Below are 16,051 nucleotides of genomic sequence, written 5' to 3'. Positions count from 1 at the left end.
TTCTGACTACTCCAATTCTTAGGGCTTGTTTCCTTTTAGGATTTTCTATTTTATCTATGAGCTCATGTTCCTTATATATTAATCTGTAGGTCTTTTTGAGCCCTGTGTTGAAGTTGTGTTCCTCTAGAGGAACTTTGACTTTGTTTCTACTAGTTCCATAGGGCAGTATCTAACTTGGATTTCTTTAGAATAAATTCTCTAAGTTTTCTCAGACAAAATAATGTGAATTCAAGACTGCATACTGGCATGTGGACTTGAATTAATTACCTCTTTCTGCATAACAAATTTCCCTAAAACTTAGTGGCTTAAAAAACACACATTCTTTACCTCACAATGTTCACGGTTTAGGAATCCAGGCACCATGTACATGAGTCCTCTGCTTCAGAATGTTTTACAAGGCTGAAATCGAGGTGTCAGCAGGGACTGCATTCTCATTTGAAGACATGATTGAGCAAAGATCCACTTTACAAATCCACTTACATAGTTCTTGGCAGAATTCAATTCCTCAAGAGTTGTTGAACTGATAACCCCTCACTTCTTCCCAGGCTGTTAGTCTAAGGCCTCTCTCAGTCTTTCCCAAGTCTGTCTATCTATCTATCTGTCTGTCTCTCTCATATATGTGTGTGTGCGTATACACACACACACACACTGTTGGCAGGGTTTTTCTAGAGAACCCTGACTGGTAGTTTTTGGTACTGAGTTGTTCAAGGAGAATGGAATTTTAAGGATGAGTTCCCTGAATTGGCTCTGGAGTTTCTGGAATTGGCTTTCTAACCTCAGTAGATTTACAGATGCTAATGACTCTATTTGTAGTAGTAAATAGAGCTCTGATAGTCTATGGTGTGGTTTGGCAACTTAGATATGCAAAATATCAGCATTGGTTAATCCTAATCAACCACTTAAAAGAAACAAGGAACTAGGTGACTGTATATATGATATTTTGAACAGTTTTAACAAACTAATAAATATAGGGAGATTGGCTGTTTACTCCTAATGTCCTTGGACAAATTTGGAAAGAAAAGAGTGAGCTCAAGGATTTGAATTCTGAGCTCAAATGCCACTTAAATTACCTGAAATCTTCTATATGTGCTCTGAAGGAGATATCTTCTGTAGCCACAGGGCTTAGATTGCTGAAAATCACCCCCAGAATCTCAACTGCATATGGCTGTATTACAACACAATTTAAAGTCGCAGCCTCATAGGGTGATTATGATTAAAGTAGGGCATTGATGGGGAAGGACTGGGGCCCTGAAAGTTGGAATGGAGACATGTGGAGGAACACTGATGGAGCTGGGGACACTGAACCCTAAATCCTGATGAATTTTCTTTGCCACTGGGAGCACCTTTAGTGGAGTCAGTTATCCTGTAAAAACAATGCTGATTCTTCTCAAGATTCACCCCCACCACTCCTCTTTGTGTCTAGATCTATAATTAGACTCAAGTTCCAGCAGGTTCCTGAAGGTGAGATACAAAGTATGACCCATAAGAAGTTGTGCTACACTCCAAAAGAACTGCTTGAATTTTCTAGTTTATATAGACAGAACCCCTCATAATATGTATAAGAATGGATACTATGGAAGAAGAATAATGGTGGGAGGAACATGAAGTTGTAGTAGACCAAATTAATTTACATAGGTTCACTAAGCAGAGATTCTGCATTTAATGTTGCAGTTCAAGGAATTAGAAAGGGCTCTAACAGTTTGTTGGTTTGATTGGTTGAATCATGGATCTAAAGATGCCCCATCATGTTTGAGTTGAAAATGCTAGACATGACTTAGTTTAATGTAGAGGAAGGGATTCAAAGGCATAAGGATACTGGAATGTTAGAATGGATTTGTCATGTAAGAACTACTCACCCACACTGGGAGGGTCTCGAAGGCACATATTTCACCACGACTGTAAGAAATAAACTTGTGAGGGGAGGCCAGTGTCCTTGAAAAGCCCTGTGGTCACTCTTCTCTGTAGGCCAGACCCTGCAGTGGAAAATGCAGTCAGTGAATTGGGAAACCTAAATGCAATGGGAGTAAAAAAAATCCCATGGTGACAGAGTCTTGTGGTGACACTTAACCACTAAAGGCAAGGTGGTATGGTTACCATACTGGACAGTAGAGTCAAAGCAGCAATCAGAATCATCTGATTTGCATAGACCTATAGCATTGGCTAGTTTATCATGATGTTTGTAGAAGTGAAATAGATAGGAAGGGGTACTAATTACTTGATCTTATATGCAGAAAAGTTCCAGATCAAGCAAGCAAAAGTCTAACTTAAATCATAAAAACAGTCATGGCCCCTCAATCTATTCCCAGACTTGAACCAGTTTACATTCCTAAAACCCCTTGAATAAAGGGGTAACTGAGTCACTTTGAAGAAGGACCCCTGAATACTGCCAAAAAATTATTCTCTTAATCTTCTTTCTCTCAACATTACCCAAAGGGTTCTACAAATATTTACGAGGATAACTGTGTATTTGGGGAAAAAGAACTACTCAGGCCTTTCAGGGACTACTGGACAATGACTCTGATACCCAAATCCTAATTTCAGGACACCCAAAATGTCACTGTGGCCCACCAACAGAGTAGGGACTTATGGAGGTAAAATAATATAATTTTACCTCTTTTCATCTCACGGTGGGCCCAGTGATTCTCTGAACCCATCCTGTGATAATTTCCTCTGTTCTGAATGCAGAATTGTAATAGATACATTCAGTAGCTGGCATAATCCCCACACTGGTTCCCTGACCTGTGGAGTGAGGGATATTACAGTGGGAAAGGCCAAATGGAAGCCATTAGAATTGCCTCCACCTAGCAAAATAATAAACCAAAAGCAATACTGCATTCCTGAAGGGACTGAAGAAACTGGTGCTACAATCAAGGACCTGAAAGGTACAAAGGTGGTTATTCCCACCACATTCCCATTTTACTTGCCTATTTGGCCTGTGCAGAAGACAGTGGATCTTGGAGGATGACAGTGGATTATTCTAAGTTTAACTGGGTGGGGACTCCAATTGCAGCCTCTATACCAGATGTGGTTTCATGGCTTGAGCAATTTATCATATCCCCTAGTACCTTGTATGCAGCTATTGATCTGGCAAATGCATTTTTCTCCATCCCTGTCAATAAAGATCAGCATAAGCAGTTTGCATCCAACTGGCAAGGCCAGAAATACATCTTCTCTGTCCTAATTCAGGGGTGTATCAACTATCCAGCCATATGTCATAATTTAGTTCACAAGGATCTTGATTGCCTTGCCTTTCCAAAAGATATAACACTGGTCCATTACATCAATGACATTATGTTGATGGGACCTAATGAGCAAGAAATAGCAGCTACTCTAGTCATTGTTAAGACATTTGTGTGTCAGAGGGTAGGGTTTAATCCCACAAAATTCAGAGTCCTTCTACCTCAGTAACATTTCTAGGAGTCTAGTGATGTGGGGCATGTCAAGAAGGATAGGTTGTTATATCTGACTCTCCTGTAACCAAAAAAGAGGCGCAATACCTAACGAGCCTCTTTGGATTTTGGAGGAAACAGTCCTCATTTGGGTGTGTTTCTCTAATTCACTTATTTACTGAGTGACCCTAAAATCTACTATATTTTTGTGGGGCCCTGAATAAGAGAAGGCTCTGCAACAGGTCCAGGCTGCTGTGCAAGCTGTTCTGCCACTTTTGCCATAAGACCCCTTAGATCCAATGGTGCTTGAAGTGTCAGTGGTAGATAGGGAGGCTGTTAGGAACCTCTAGTAGGCCCCTATAGGTGAACTGCAGAGCAGGCTCCTAGGATTTTGGAGCAAACGCTGCCGTTCTCTGTGGATAACTATTTCCCTTTTGAGGAGAAAGTTATTGGCCTGCTACTGGGCTTTAGTAGAAAATGAACGCTTGGTCATGGGCCACTAAGTTACCATGTAACCTGAGCTGCCCATCTGAACTGGGTGTTATTTGACTCACCAAACTGTAAATTTGGGCATGCACAGCAGCACTCCTTCATCAAGTGGAAATCCTACGTACAAGCCAAGCTGAGCGGGCCCTCAAGGCACAAGTAAGTTACACGAAAAAGTGTAGCAACCACGATAACTCAGCCTAACAAGGCTCTCATTCAGATTCGATGAAGAAAATCAAAAGCTTTACAGACAAGGAAAAACTAAGAGAATTCAGCACCACCAAACCAGTTTTACAACAAATGCAAAAGGAACTTCTCTAGGCAGGTGGGAAAAAGTGGCCACAACTAGAAGCAAGAAAATCACAAATGGGAAAGCTCACTGGTTAAAGGCAAACATAGAGTAAAAGCAGGAAATAATTCACACACAAATATGATATCAAAACCAGCAACCATGAGAAGAGGAGAGTACAAATTCAGTAAATAGGAATTGCATTTGAAATTAAGACACCACCAGCTTAAAACAACCTTGTGTGTGTGTGTGTGTGTGTGTGTGTGTATATATATACACACACACACACTACTCTTTATCAAAACCTCATGGGAAATGCAAACTAAAAAAACTATGATACACAAAAAAGAAAAAGCAACCCAAACACAATATTAAATGTGGTCATCACACCACAAGAGAAAAGAACAAAAGAGGAAGGGAAGAAAAAAGACCTACAAAAACAAGACCCGTATATATGCCGCCTACAAGAGACCCACTTCAGACCTAGGGACACATACAGACTGAAAGTGAGGGGATTAAAAAAAGATATTCCATGCAAATGGAAATCAAAAGAAAACTGGAGTAGCAATACTCATATCAGACAAAATAGACTTTAAAATAAAGACTGTTTCAAGAGACAAGGAAGGACACTACCTAATGATCAACCCAAGAAAAATATATAAAAATTGTAAATAAATATGCACCAAACATAGAACACCTCAATGTATAGGGCAAATGGTAACAGCCATAAAAGGAGAAATGGACAGTAACACAATAATAGTGTGGGACTTTAACACTCCACTTATACCAGTGGATACATCATCCAGACAGAAAATTAATAAGGCAACACAAGCCTTAAATGACACGTTAGACCAGATAATCTTAATTGATATACATATTGTTATAAGACATTCCATCTGAAAGCAGCAGAATACACTTTCTTCTCAAGTGCACGCAGAACAATTCTCCAGGATCACATCTTGGGTCACAAATCAAGCCCTGATAAATTTAAGAAAACTGAAATCATATCAAGCATCTTTTCTGACCACAATGCTATGAGACAAGAAATCAATTACAGAAAAAAAAACTGTAAAAAACACAAACACAAGGAGGTTAAACAATATGTTACTAAATAAACAAGAGATCACTGAAGAAATCAAAGAGGAAATCAAAAAATACCTAGAGAAAAATGACAACAAAAACACGATGATCCAAAACCTATGGGACACAGCAAAAGCAGTTCTAAGAGGGAAGTTTATAGCAATACAATGCTACCTCAGGAAACAAGAAAAGTCTCAAAGAAACAACCTAACCTTACACCTAAAGGAACCAGAGAAAGAAGATCAAACAAGACGCCAAATAAGTAGAAGGAAAGAAATCATAAAGATCAGAGCAGGTATAAATGAAATAGAGACAGAAAACAATAGCAAAGATCAATGAAACTAAAAGCTGCTTCTTTGAGAAGATAAACAAAATGGATAAACCTTTAGCCAGACTCATCAAGAGAAAAAGGGAGAGGACTCAAATCAATAAATATAGAAATAAAAAAGGAGAAGTTATAACAGACACCACAGAAATACAAAGGATCATAAGAGACTACTACAAGCAATTATATGCCAATAAAATGGCCAACCTAGAAGAAATGGACACAGTTTTAGAAAGCTACAACCTCCCAAGACTGACCCAGGAAAAAATAGAAAATATGAACAGACCAATCACAAGTGCTGAAATTGAAATTGTGATTAAAAAGCTTCCAACAAACAAAATTCCAGGAGCAGATGCCTTCACAGAGGAATTCTATCAAACATTTAGAGAAGAGTTGACATCTATCCTTCTGAAACTCTTCCAGAAAATTTCAGAGGAAGGAAAACTCCCAAGCTCATTCTATGAGGCCACCATCACCCTGATACCAAAGCCAGACGAAGATATCACGAAAAAGAAAATTACAGGCCAATATCACTGATGAACATAGACGCAAATATTCTCAACAAAATACTAGTAAACCAAATCCAACAACACATTGAAAAGATCACACACCATGATCAAGTGGGATTTATCCCAGGGATGCAAGGATACTTCAATATCTGCAAATCAATTAGTGTGATACACCATATCAAAAAGTGAAGAGTAAAAACTATATGATCATCTCAATAGATGTAGAAAAAGCTTTTGACAAAATTCAACAACATTTATAATAAAAACTCTCTAGAACGTGGGCATAGAGGGAACCTACCCCAACATAATAAAGGCCATAGACAACAAACCCACAGCAAACACCCTTCTCGATGGTGAAAAACTGAAAGCATTTCCTCTAAGATCAGGAAAAAGAGAAGTATGTCCACTCTCACCACTATTCAACATAGTTTGGGAAGCCCTAGCCATGGCAATCTGAGAAGAAAAAGAAATAAAAGGAATCCAAATTGGAAAAGAAGTAAAACTGTCACTGTTTGCAGATGACATGATACTATACATAGAAAATCCTAATGATGCTACCAGAAAACTATATACTAGAGCTCATCAATGAATTTGTATTAATTTTATATCCTGCAACTTTACCAGGGAAATCTCTTGCATTCCTATACACTAACAATGAAAGATCACAAAGAGAAATCAAGTAAACAATCCCATTTACCACTGCTTCAAAAAGAATAAAATACCTAGGAATAAACCTACCTAAGGAGGCAAAAGACCTATACTCACAAAATTATAAGATATGATGAAAGAAATCAAAGACAACACAAACAGATGGAGATATACCATGTTCTTGGATTGGAAGAATCAATATTGTGAAAATGACTATACTACCCAAAGCAATCTACAGATTCAGTGCAATCTATCAATTTACTAATGGCATTTTTCACAGAATTAGAATTAAAAAATCTTACAATTTGTATGGAAACACAGAAGACCCCAAATAGCCAAAGCAATCTTGAGAAAGGAAAATGGAGTTGGAGGAATCAGGTTCCCTGACTTCAGCATATACTATAAAGCTACAGTCATCAAAACAGTATGTTACTAACACAAAAATAGAAATATAGATCAATGGAATGCAATAGAAAGCCCAGAGATAAACCCATGCACCAATGTCAATCAATCTATGACTAAGGAGGCAAGAATACACAATGGAAAAAAGACAGTCTCTTCAATAAGTGGTGCTGGGAAAACTGGACAGCTACCTGTAAAGGAATGAAATTAGAACACTCTGAACACCATACACAAAAATAAACTCAAAATGTATTAAAGACCTAAAAGTTAGGCCAGCTACTATAAAACTCTTAAAGGAAATCGTAGGCAGGACACTCTCTGACATATATCAAAGCAGGATCTTTTATGGCCCACCTCTTAGAGTAATGATAATAAGAACAAAAATAAACAAATGGGGCCCAATGAAACTTAAAAGCTTTTATACAGCAAAGGAAACCATAAACAAAACAAAAAGACAACCCACAGAATTGGAGAAAATATTTGCAAATGAAGTGACTGACAAGGAATTAATCTCAAAAATATACAAACAGCTTATGCAGCTCAATATGAAAAAAAAAAACCAATCAAAAAATGGGTGGAAGATAGAAATAGACATTTCTCCAAAGAAGACATACAGATGGCCAACAAGCAAATGAAAAGATGCTCAACATCAGTAATTATTAGAGAAATGCAAATCAAAACTACAATGAGGTATCACCTCACACTGGTCAGAAATGGACATCATCAATAAATCTAGAAACAGTAAATGCTGGAGAGGGTGTGAGAAAAGGGAACCCTCCTGCACTGTTGGTGGTAATGTAAATTGATACAGCCACTATGGAGAACAGTATGGAGGTTCCTTAAAAAACTAAAAATAGAACTACCATACGACCCAGCAATCCCACTACTGGGAATATACCCTGAGAAAACCATAATTCAAAAAGAGTCATGTACCCCAATGTTCATTGCAGCACTATTTACAATAGCCAGGACATGGCAGCAACCTAAGTGTCCATCAACAGATGAGTGGATAAAGAAGATGTGGCACATATATACAATGGAATATTAACTCAGCCATAAAAGAGAATGAAATAATGCCATTTGCAGCTACATGGATGGACCTAGAGATTGTCATACTAAGTGAAGTCAGTCAGAGGAAGACAAATATAATATGATACCACTTATGTGTGGAATCTAAAAAAATGGTACAAGTGTACTTATTTACAAAACAGAAATAGAGTCACAGATGTAGAAGACAAACTTATGGTTACCAGGGGGAAGTGGGGGGAGGGGTAAATTGGGAGATTGGGATTGACATATACACACTACTATATACAAAATAAATAACTAATAAGGACCTACTGTATAGCACAGGGAACTCTACTCGGTACTCTGTAATGACCTATATGGAAAAAGAATGTTAAAAAGAGTGGATATATGTATATGTATAACTGATTCACTTTGCCGTACAGTAGAAAGTAACACAACATTGTAAATGAACTATACTCCAATCAAAATTTTTTTAATTTAAAAGAGTAGATATTTTTCTCTGTTTAACCTATCCACAAGTGGCAGATATTAGATTGCCAACTATTTAGTAGTTCCATATGTAGAGATGGTTTCTTTAGAATAACTGGGTCATTTTCTTGAGGAATTATTCTTCTTGGCAATTTCAGGTAACAATGATGTGAAAAAAATCTGAGCACTCTAATGGTTTTAATTCATATTAAATAATTATCATCATCCTATCTGGAATGCTCCAAGATTGTGAACTAGCTGAGAAACACAGGCAGTCTCTCCTTGTAATTACATTGTAAAGAATGGTAGAAAAGAACTCATGATTATTTGGCTTGGGAATTCACTAATAATGCAGATTGCTTTGATATGCCATTTTCCTTTGTGACTGACTTCTTTCTCATTAAAATGTAATAATGCTAATGCAATGAACAATCTAAGGAACAGCACTTACAATACTTCGTTTAGTACTTAAAATTTTTATTTCATCTTAACGTTTTCAAAATGTAGTTGAAAAAATTCTACCACAGTAAACAAGTGATAAAATCACCCAGATATAAGGTTCTTTTTACTTAAGAGGTTCTATTAATTAACTGTGAAGACAAATTTTCTCTTTGATTTACAAAGAAATTCCCATGTGACCTCTATGCTCTTGATCAAAGACAGACTATATGGATGACTTTTGAACAAGGTGACCCCCTTTTCTTCTCTCTGTTTTAATCAGGACCCACATATCTTTGTGGAAAACCACCAAATAGACCACATTATTTATTGGATCTCATTGCTACTTTTCTTATTCTAGTTAAATGAGTTGCTGGCACTCAGAGGAGGATAAAAAGTATTCTGTATTATGTATTTCTAAGGCAATATACCAGGTCACTCCTTGAAATCTACATAGAAAACAGTTAATAATAAATTATTATTAAGATGCATTTAATGATGTTCTACACCAGCAACTCTATTTCTGAGGAGGACAGAGTCATATTTGTAGCTCTTAATACAGTCTAACTTTTTTTGTAATGATAGCAGATTCCCATGAGTTGGCTGCTGCTGAGGTAGCAGAATTTAGTTTGTTGAACTTAACTGTAGTCAAGACTGGGCAGTGTCAGGAAAATGAAAATTGTTAGAATCTGTTCTTCCTTGGTTAGAAAGCAGAGTGAAACAGCAAAGCAAGGAGATATCCATAAACAGTGCCAACTTCAAATACCAAGGCTTTCACATAGGGATTGAGAGATGGTCGTAGATTTGGAGAAATGCTTCATGAAATCAGTAACATCTGAGTTTACTTCTTTGGTTGTGGCACTTTCCCACTATGTGTATTTATGTATTGGGAATCATTCTAAGGGAACGTGTTGGGTTATTTCTAAAATTGGTTCTTCTCCTCTTTTATTTTTAGATTTCAAAGTAGGTACACGTTACTGAAAATAACTACACATTTCAAATAATAAATAAATGAAATGACAAACTAGAAAGAAAATGAAAAGATAACAATGTGCAGTATGTTTCATTTTCTAATTAATTTGGAATTAACATATTTTGTCATATTCTCTTTTACACTCAACCACTTCAGAGTTGTATATTTATATGATGCATTTGTATTTCCAGAAACATGGGACAAATTTACTTTGACCTATTCTTTTATGAAAATACATTTTATCAGAAGTAGAAGTTGTCACTTATTTTGTTGAGATCCACACAGCTGAAAAGGTCTCTTAAAAGTTTTCTTTGTTTAGGAAACAGCCAATGTTCTTTCTTTGTAAAGTCTAAAATAATTTGCTCCTAGAGCAAAATTTATTTTCTAAATTTTATATTTGTAACTTGTGAAGCAATTTTCTGTGATTGAAACTGAACAAAGCCTCTCCTCTGAGTATCTTGTTCACTTATTTATACATTCATTCTGGTCACTAAGTAAGCATTTGAGTCCCTCCCATAAGCTTTCAAGCAGGTACTGTGCTAACTGCTGGGGAAATAAAGATTAATCAGGTAGGATCTCAGTCATAAGAGAGCTCACAGTGGGAATGAAAAAGATAGGCACATAAACAGGTAATCATAATTCATTCTATTAAATGCAAAGGATTAAAAAGGACTACTGAGGAGGAGCTTCAAGATGGCGGAAGAGTAAGACGTGGAGACCACCTTCCTCCCCACAAATACATCAGAAATACATCTACATGTGGAACAACTCCTACAGAACACCCACTGAACGCTGGCAGAAGACCTCAGACCTCCCAAAAGGCAAGAAACTCCCCACATACCTGGGTAGGGCAAAAGAAAAAAGAAAAAAAGAGACAAAAGAATAGGGACGGGACCTGCACCAGTGGGAGGGAGCTGTGAAGGAGGAAAGGTTTCCATACACTAGGAAGACCCTTCACGGGCGGAGACTGTGGGTGGCGGAGGGGGGAAGCTTCGGAGCCGCGGAGGAGAACGCAGCCACAGAGGTGCGGAGGGCAAAGCGGAGAGATTCCCGCACAGAGGATCGGGGCCGACCAGCACTCACCAGCCCGAGAGGCTTGTCTGCTCACCCGCCTGCGCGGGTGGGGCTGGGAGCTGAGGCTCAGGCTTTGGTCGGAGCACAGGGAGAGGACTGGGGTTGGCGGCGTGAACACAGCCTGCAGGGGGTTAGTGCGCCACAGCTAGAGGGGAGGGAGTCCGGGAAAAAGTCTGGAGCTGCCGAAGAGGCAAGAGACTTTTTCTTGCCTCTTTGCTTCCTGGTGCGCGAGGAGAGGGGATTAAGAGCGCTGCTTAAAGGAGCTCCAGAGACGGGCGTGAGCCGCGGCTATCAGCATGGACCACAGAGACGGGCATGAGACGCTAAGGCTGCTGCTGCCGCCACCAAGAAGCCTGTGTGCAAGCGCAGGTCACTATCCACACCTCCCCTCCCAGGAGCCTGTGCAGCCCGCCACTGCCAGGGTCCTGTGATCCAGGAAAAACTTCCCCAGGAGAACACATGGCATGCCTCAGGCTGGTGCAACGTCACGCCGACCTCTGCCGCCAGAGGCTCGCTCCGCATCCGTACCCCTCCCTCCCCCCAGCCTGAGTGAGCCAGAGCCCCTGAATCAGCTGGTCCTTTAACCCTGTCCTGTCTGAACGAACAGATGCCGTGATGCGACCTACATGCAGAGGCAGGGCCAAATCCAAAGCTGAATCCCAGGAGCTGTGCCAACAAAGAAGAGAAAGGGAACTTTCTTTGTGCAGCCTCAGGAGCAGCAGATTAAATCTCCACAGTCAACTTGATGTACCCTGCATCTGTGGAATACCTGAATAGACAACAAATCATCCCAAATTGAGGAGGTGGACTTTGGGAGCAACGATATATATATATATTTTTTCCCTTTTTCTCTTTGTGAGTGTGTATGTGTATGCTTCTGTGTGTGATGCTGTCTGTATAGCTTTGCCTTTACCATTTGTCCTAGGGTTCTGTCTTTTTTTTTTTCTTAGTATAATTTTCAGCACTTATTATCATTTGTGGATTTGGTTTTTGGTTTGGTGTTCTTTCTTCTTTTTTAATTACATAAAAATTTTTAAAAATAATTTTTGTTTTAATAACTGCTGTATTTTAAATTATTTTATCTCTTTCTCTCTTTCTTTCTCCCTTTCATTCTGAGCCATGTAGGCATCAGGGCTGTGCCTCTTAGGTGGGAGAGCCGAGTTCAGTACACTGGTCCACCAGAGACCTCCCAGCTCCACGTAATATCAAACTGCGAAAAATCTCCCAGAGATCTCCATCTCAACGCTAAGACACAGCTCCACTCAACGACCAGCAAGCTACAGTGATGGACACCCTATGCCAAACAACTAGCAAGACAGGAACACAACCCCACCCATTAGCAGAGAGGCTGCCTAAAATCATAATAAGTCCACAGGCACCCCAAAACACACCAGCAGACGTGGACCTGCCCACCAAAAAGACAAGATCCAGCCTCATCCACCAGAACACAGGCACTAGTCCCCTCCACCAGGAAGCCTACAGAACCCACTGAACGAACCTTAGCCACTGGGGGCAGACAGGAAAAACAACGGGAATTGCGAACATGCAGGCTGCGAAAAGGAGACCCCAAACACAGTAAGTTAAGCAAAATGAGAAGACAGAGAAACACACAGCAGATGAAGGAGAAAGGTAAACACCCACCAGACCTAACAAATGAAGAGGAAATAGGCACTCTACCTGAAAAAGAATTCAGAATAATGATAGTAAAGATGATCCAAAATCTTGGAAATAGAATGGAGAAAATAAAAGAAACGTTTAACAAGGACCTAGAAGAACTAAAGAGCAAAAAAACAATCATGAACAACACAATAAATGAACTTAAAAATTCTCTACAAAGGATCAATAGTAGAATAACAGATGCAGAAGAACAGATAAGTGACCTGGAAGATAAAATAGTGGAAATAACTACTGCAGAGGAGAACAAAGAAAAAAGAATGAAAATAATGGAGGAGAGTCTCAGAGACCTCTGGGACAATATTAAATGCACCAACATTCTAATTATAGGGGTCCCAGAAGAAGAGAAAAAGGAAAGGACAGAGAAAATATGTGAAGAGATTATAGTTGAAAACTACCCTAATATGGGAAAGGAAATTGTTAATCAAGTTCAGGAAGTGCAGAGAGTCCCATACAGGATAAATCCAAGGAGAAACACGCCAAGACACATATTAATCAAACTATCAAAAATTAAATACACAGAAAAAATATTAAAAGCAGCAAAGGAAAAACAACAAATAACATACCAGGGAATCCCCATGAGGTTAACAACTGATCTTTCAGCAGAAACTCTGCAAGCCAGAAGGGAGTGGCAGGACATATTTAAAGTGATGAAAGGAAAAACCTACAACCAAGATTACTCTACCCAGCAAGGATCTCATTCAGATTTGACAGAGAAATTAAAACCTTTACAGACAAGCAAAAGCTAGGAGAATTCAGCACAGCCAAACCAGCTTTACAACAAATGCTAAAGGAACCTCTCTAGGCAGGAAACACAAGAGAAGGAAAAGACCTACAATAACACACCCAAAACAATTAAGAAAATGGTGATAGGAACATACATATTGATAATTACCTTAAATGTAAATGGATTAAATGTTCCAAGCAAAAGACATACACTGGCTGAATGGATACAAAGACAAGACCCATATATATGCTGTCTACAAAAGATCCACTTCAGACCTAGGGACACACACAGACTGAAAGTGAGGGGATGGAAAAAGATATTCCATGCAAATGGAAATCAAAAGAAAGATGGAGTAGGAATTCTCATATCAAACAAAATAGACTTTAAAATAAAGACTATTACAAGAGACAAAGAAGGACACTACATAATGATCATGGGATCAATCCAAGAAGAAGATATAACAACTGTAAATATTTATGCACCCAACAGAGGAGCACCTCAACACATAAGGCAAATACCAACAGCCATAAAAGGGGAAATAGACAGTAAGACAATCATAGTAGGGGACTTCAGCACCCCACTTTCATCAATGGACAGATTATCCATAAATGAAAATAAAGGAAACACAAGCTTTAAATGATACATTAAGTTACACATACCCCACATTCCAGCACCCAGCCCCCCTCCACACCAGCAGACACCCTTCTCAGGCTGGGGCATGCAGGGTTGGGGCATGGACTGTCTGCATAGGTCTCACTCTGTCCTGCCACAGACCAGTTGCTGCACTCTCCTCTGAGTCCCTGAAACTCCGTCTCTGTCCCAGATGATCTCCCTGCCAGTGACTTGGCTTCCCTGAGTGTGGGAACCTCTCCTTCAGATCCCTCCACAGGGATGCATGTCCCATCCTGTTTCCTCTTTTCCTTTCTTTCATCCTACCCAGTTGCATGGGGATTTTTCTTGTCCTTTTAGGTGTTCGAGGTCCTCTGCTAGTGTTCAGCAGGTGTTCTGTGAGAATTGTTCCATTTTTAGATGTAGTCCTATGTACTTGTGTGGAGAGGCCAACTCCAAGTCTTTCTATTCTGCCATCTTGACCCCCCCACCAAAATAATCTACTCTTAAAAATTTATGAAGTAGAACTAGTTGCAAATAGTAACTCTGACTGTTGAAGAAATGTTCTCCCAGAGGATAGGTCTAAGGAAAAACATATTTATTTATTCAATTGTGCTAAAAGTATTTATTAAACACTGTATATTATACACAGTGACAGACAAAAGACAAACGGAAAAGAATACATGCCACAGAGGAGGCCACTATTCAAGAGTGAAACAACTTCCAGTGGGAATGATCAAGATGGCAGAGTAGTAGGACAGGGAGCTCACCTACTCCCACAAATACATCAAACATACATCTACACGTGGAATGATTCTCACAGAATATCTATTGAATGCTGGCAGACGATCTCAGACTTCTGAAAGGGCAAGAAAATCTCCACATAACCGGGTAGGAAAAAAGAAGAAAAAAAAAAAAGAAAGAAAGGAACTGGGCCAGGACCTGCACTCCTGAGAGGAAACTGTGAAAGAAGAAACGTTTCTGCATCTGGGAAGCTCCCTCACCAGTAGGGAGATCAGTCAGATCAGAGGGGAAGCTTCAGAGCCTCAGAGGAGAGCGCAGCAACTGGATTGTGGCAGGCACAATGAAGACAGACCTGCACAGATGGTCGGTACTGCCACCCTACGTTCCCCAGCATGAGATGCATGTCCACCAGTGCGGGTAGGGGGGCTGGGTGCTGAAGCTTGGGCTTCAGCAGTAAGATGCAGGGAGAGTACTGGGGCTGGCTGTCTGGTGTGGCCACAACCGAAGGTGTACACAGAGGAAGCCTGGGCCTGCCATAGCAGCAAGATGCCACTGTTGGGGGGAGGTGTGTGAGGGCAGGGGTGGGAGCCACCATAGCAGCCTCTTTCCCTACATGTGCCCTCTCAGGCAGCAGGACACCACCTACATGAGCTCTGGGAGAGGGTGTCAACCACCACCATCACAGGCTCTGGGAGCATGTGTGAGCCTCTGCTGCTGCTGAGAGCTCTGGGAGTAGGCACCAGCCACTGCATTGGCACACCTTCTATCAGGGAGATGATAATGGCTAGCACATGCTGAGGAAACAGGCAGCAGGCATCCATACTAATAACAGGCTTTACACCAAAAATATTCAGCCACACAGCCTACACAGGGATACTCCCACATATAAATAGCCGTCCAAGACCACAGTTAAGAGAAATATAAGTAAAATGAAGAAGCAGAGGAACCACTCCCTGTTAAAAGACCAAGAGAATTCCTGTGAAAGAACAAACAATGAAACAGACCTCTTCTTCAGTCTAACAGACAATAAAAATGCTGAAGGAATTAAAAAAAAAAGCCATCAACAAAAATGCAGATTACTATAAAAAGGAACTAGAAGCTATAAAGAGAAGCCAAGAAAAATTAGAAAACTCATTTGCTGAGATGAAAGCTGAGCTAAAGGCAATGAATAGCAGAATGAATAATGC

The sequence above is a fragment of the Delphinapterus leucas genome, chromosome X (assembly GCF_059928025.1).
Source record: "Delphinapterus leucas isolate spDelLeu-1000000601 "Yukka" chromosome X, BTC_Dleu_Yukka2, whole genome shotgun sequence".
In the NCBI taxonomy this organism is placed as follows: Eukaryota; Metazoa; Chordata; class Mammalia; order Artiodactyla; family Monodontidae; genus Delphinapterus; species Delphinapterus leucas.
The sequence above is the reverse complement of the archived record's forward strand: the minus strand, read 5'-3'. Positions refer to the sequence as shown.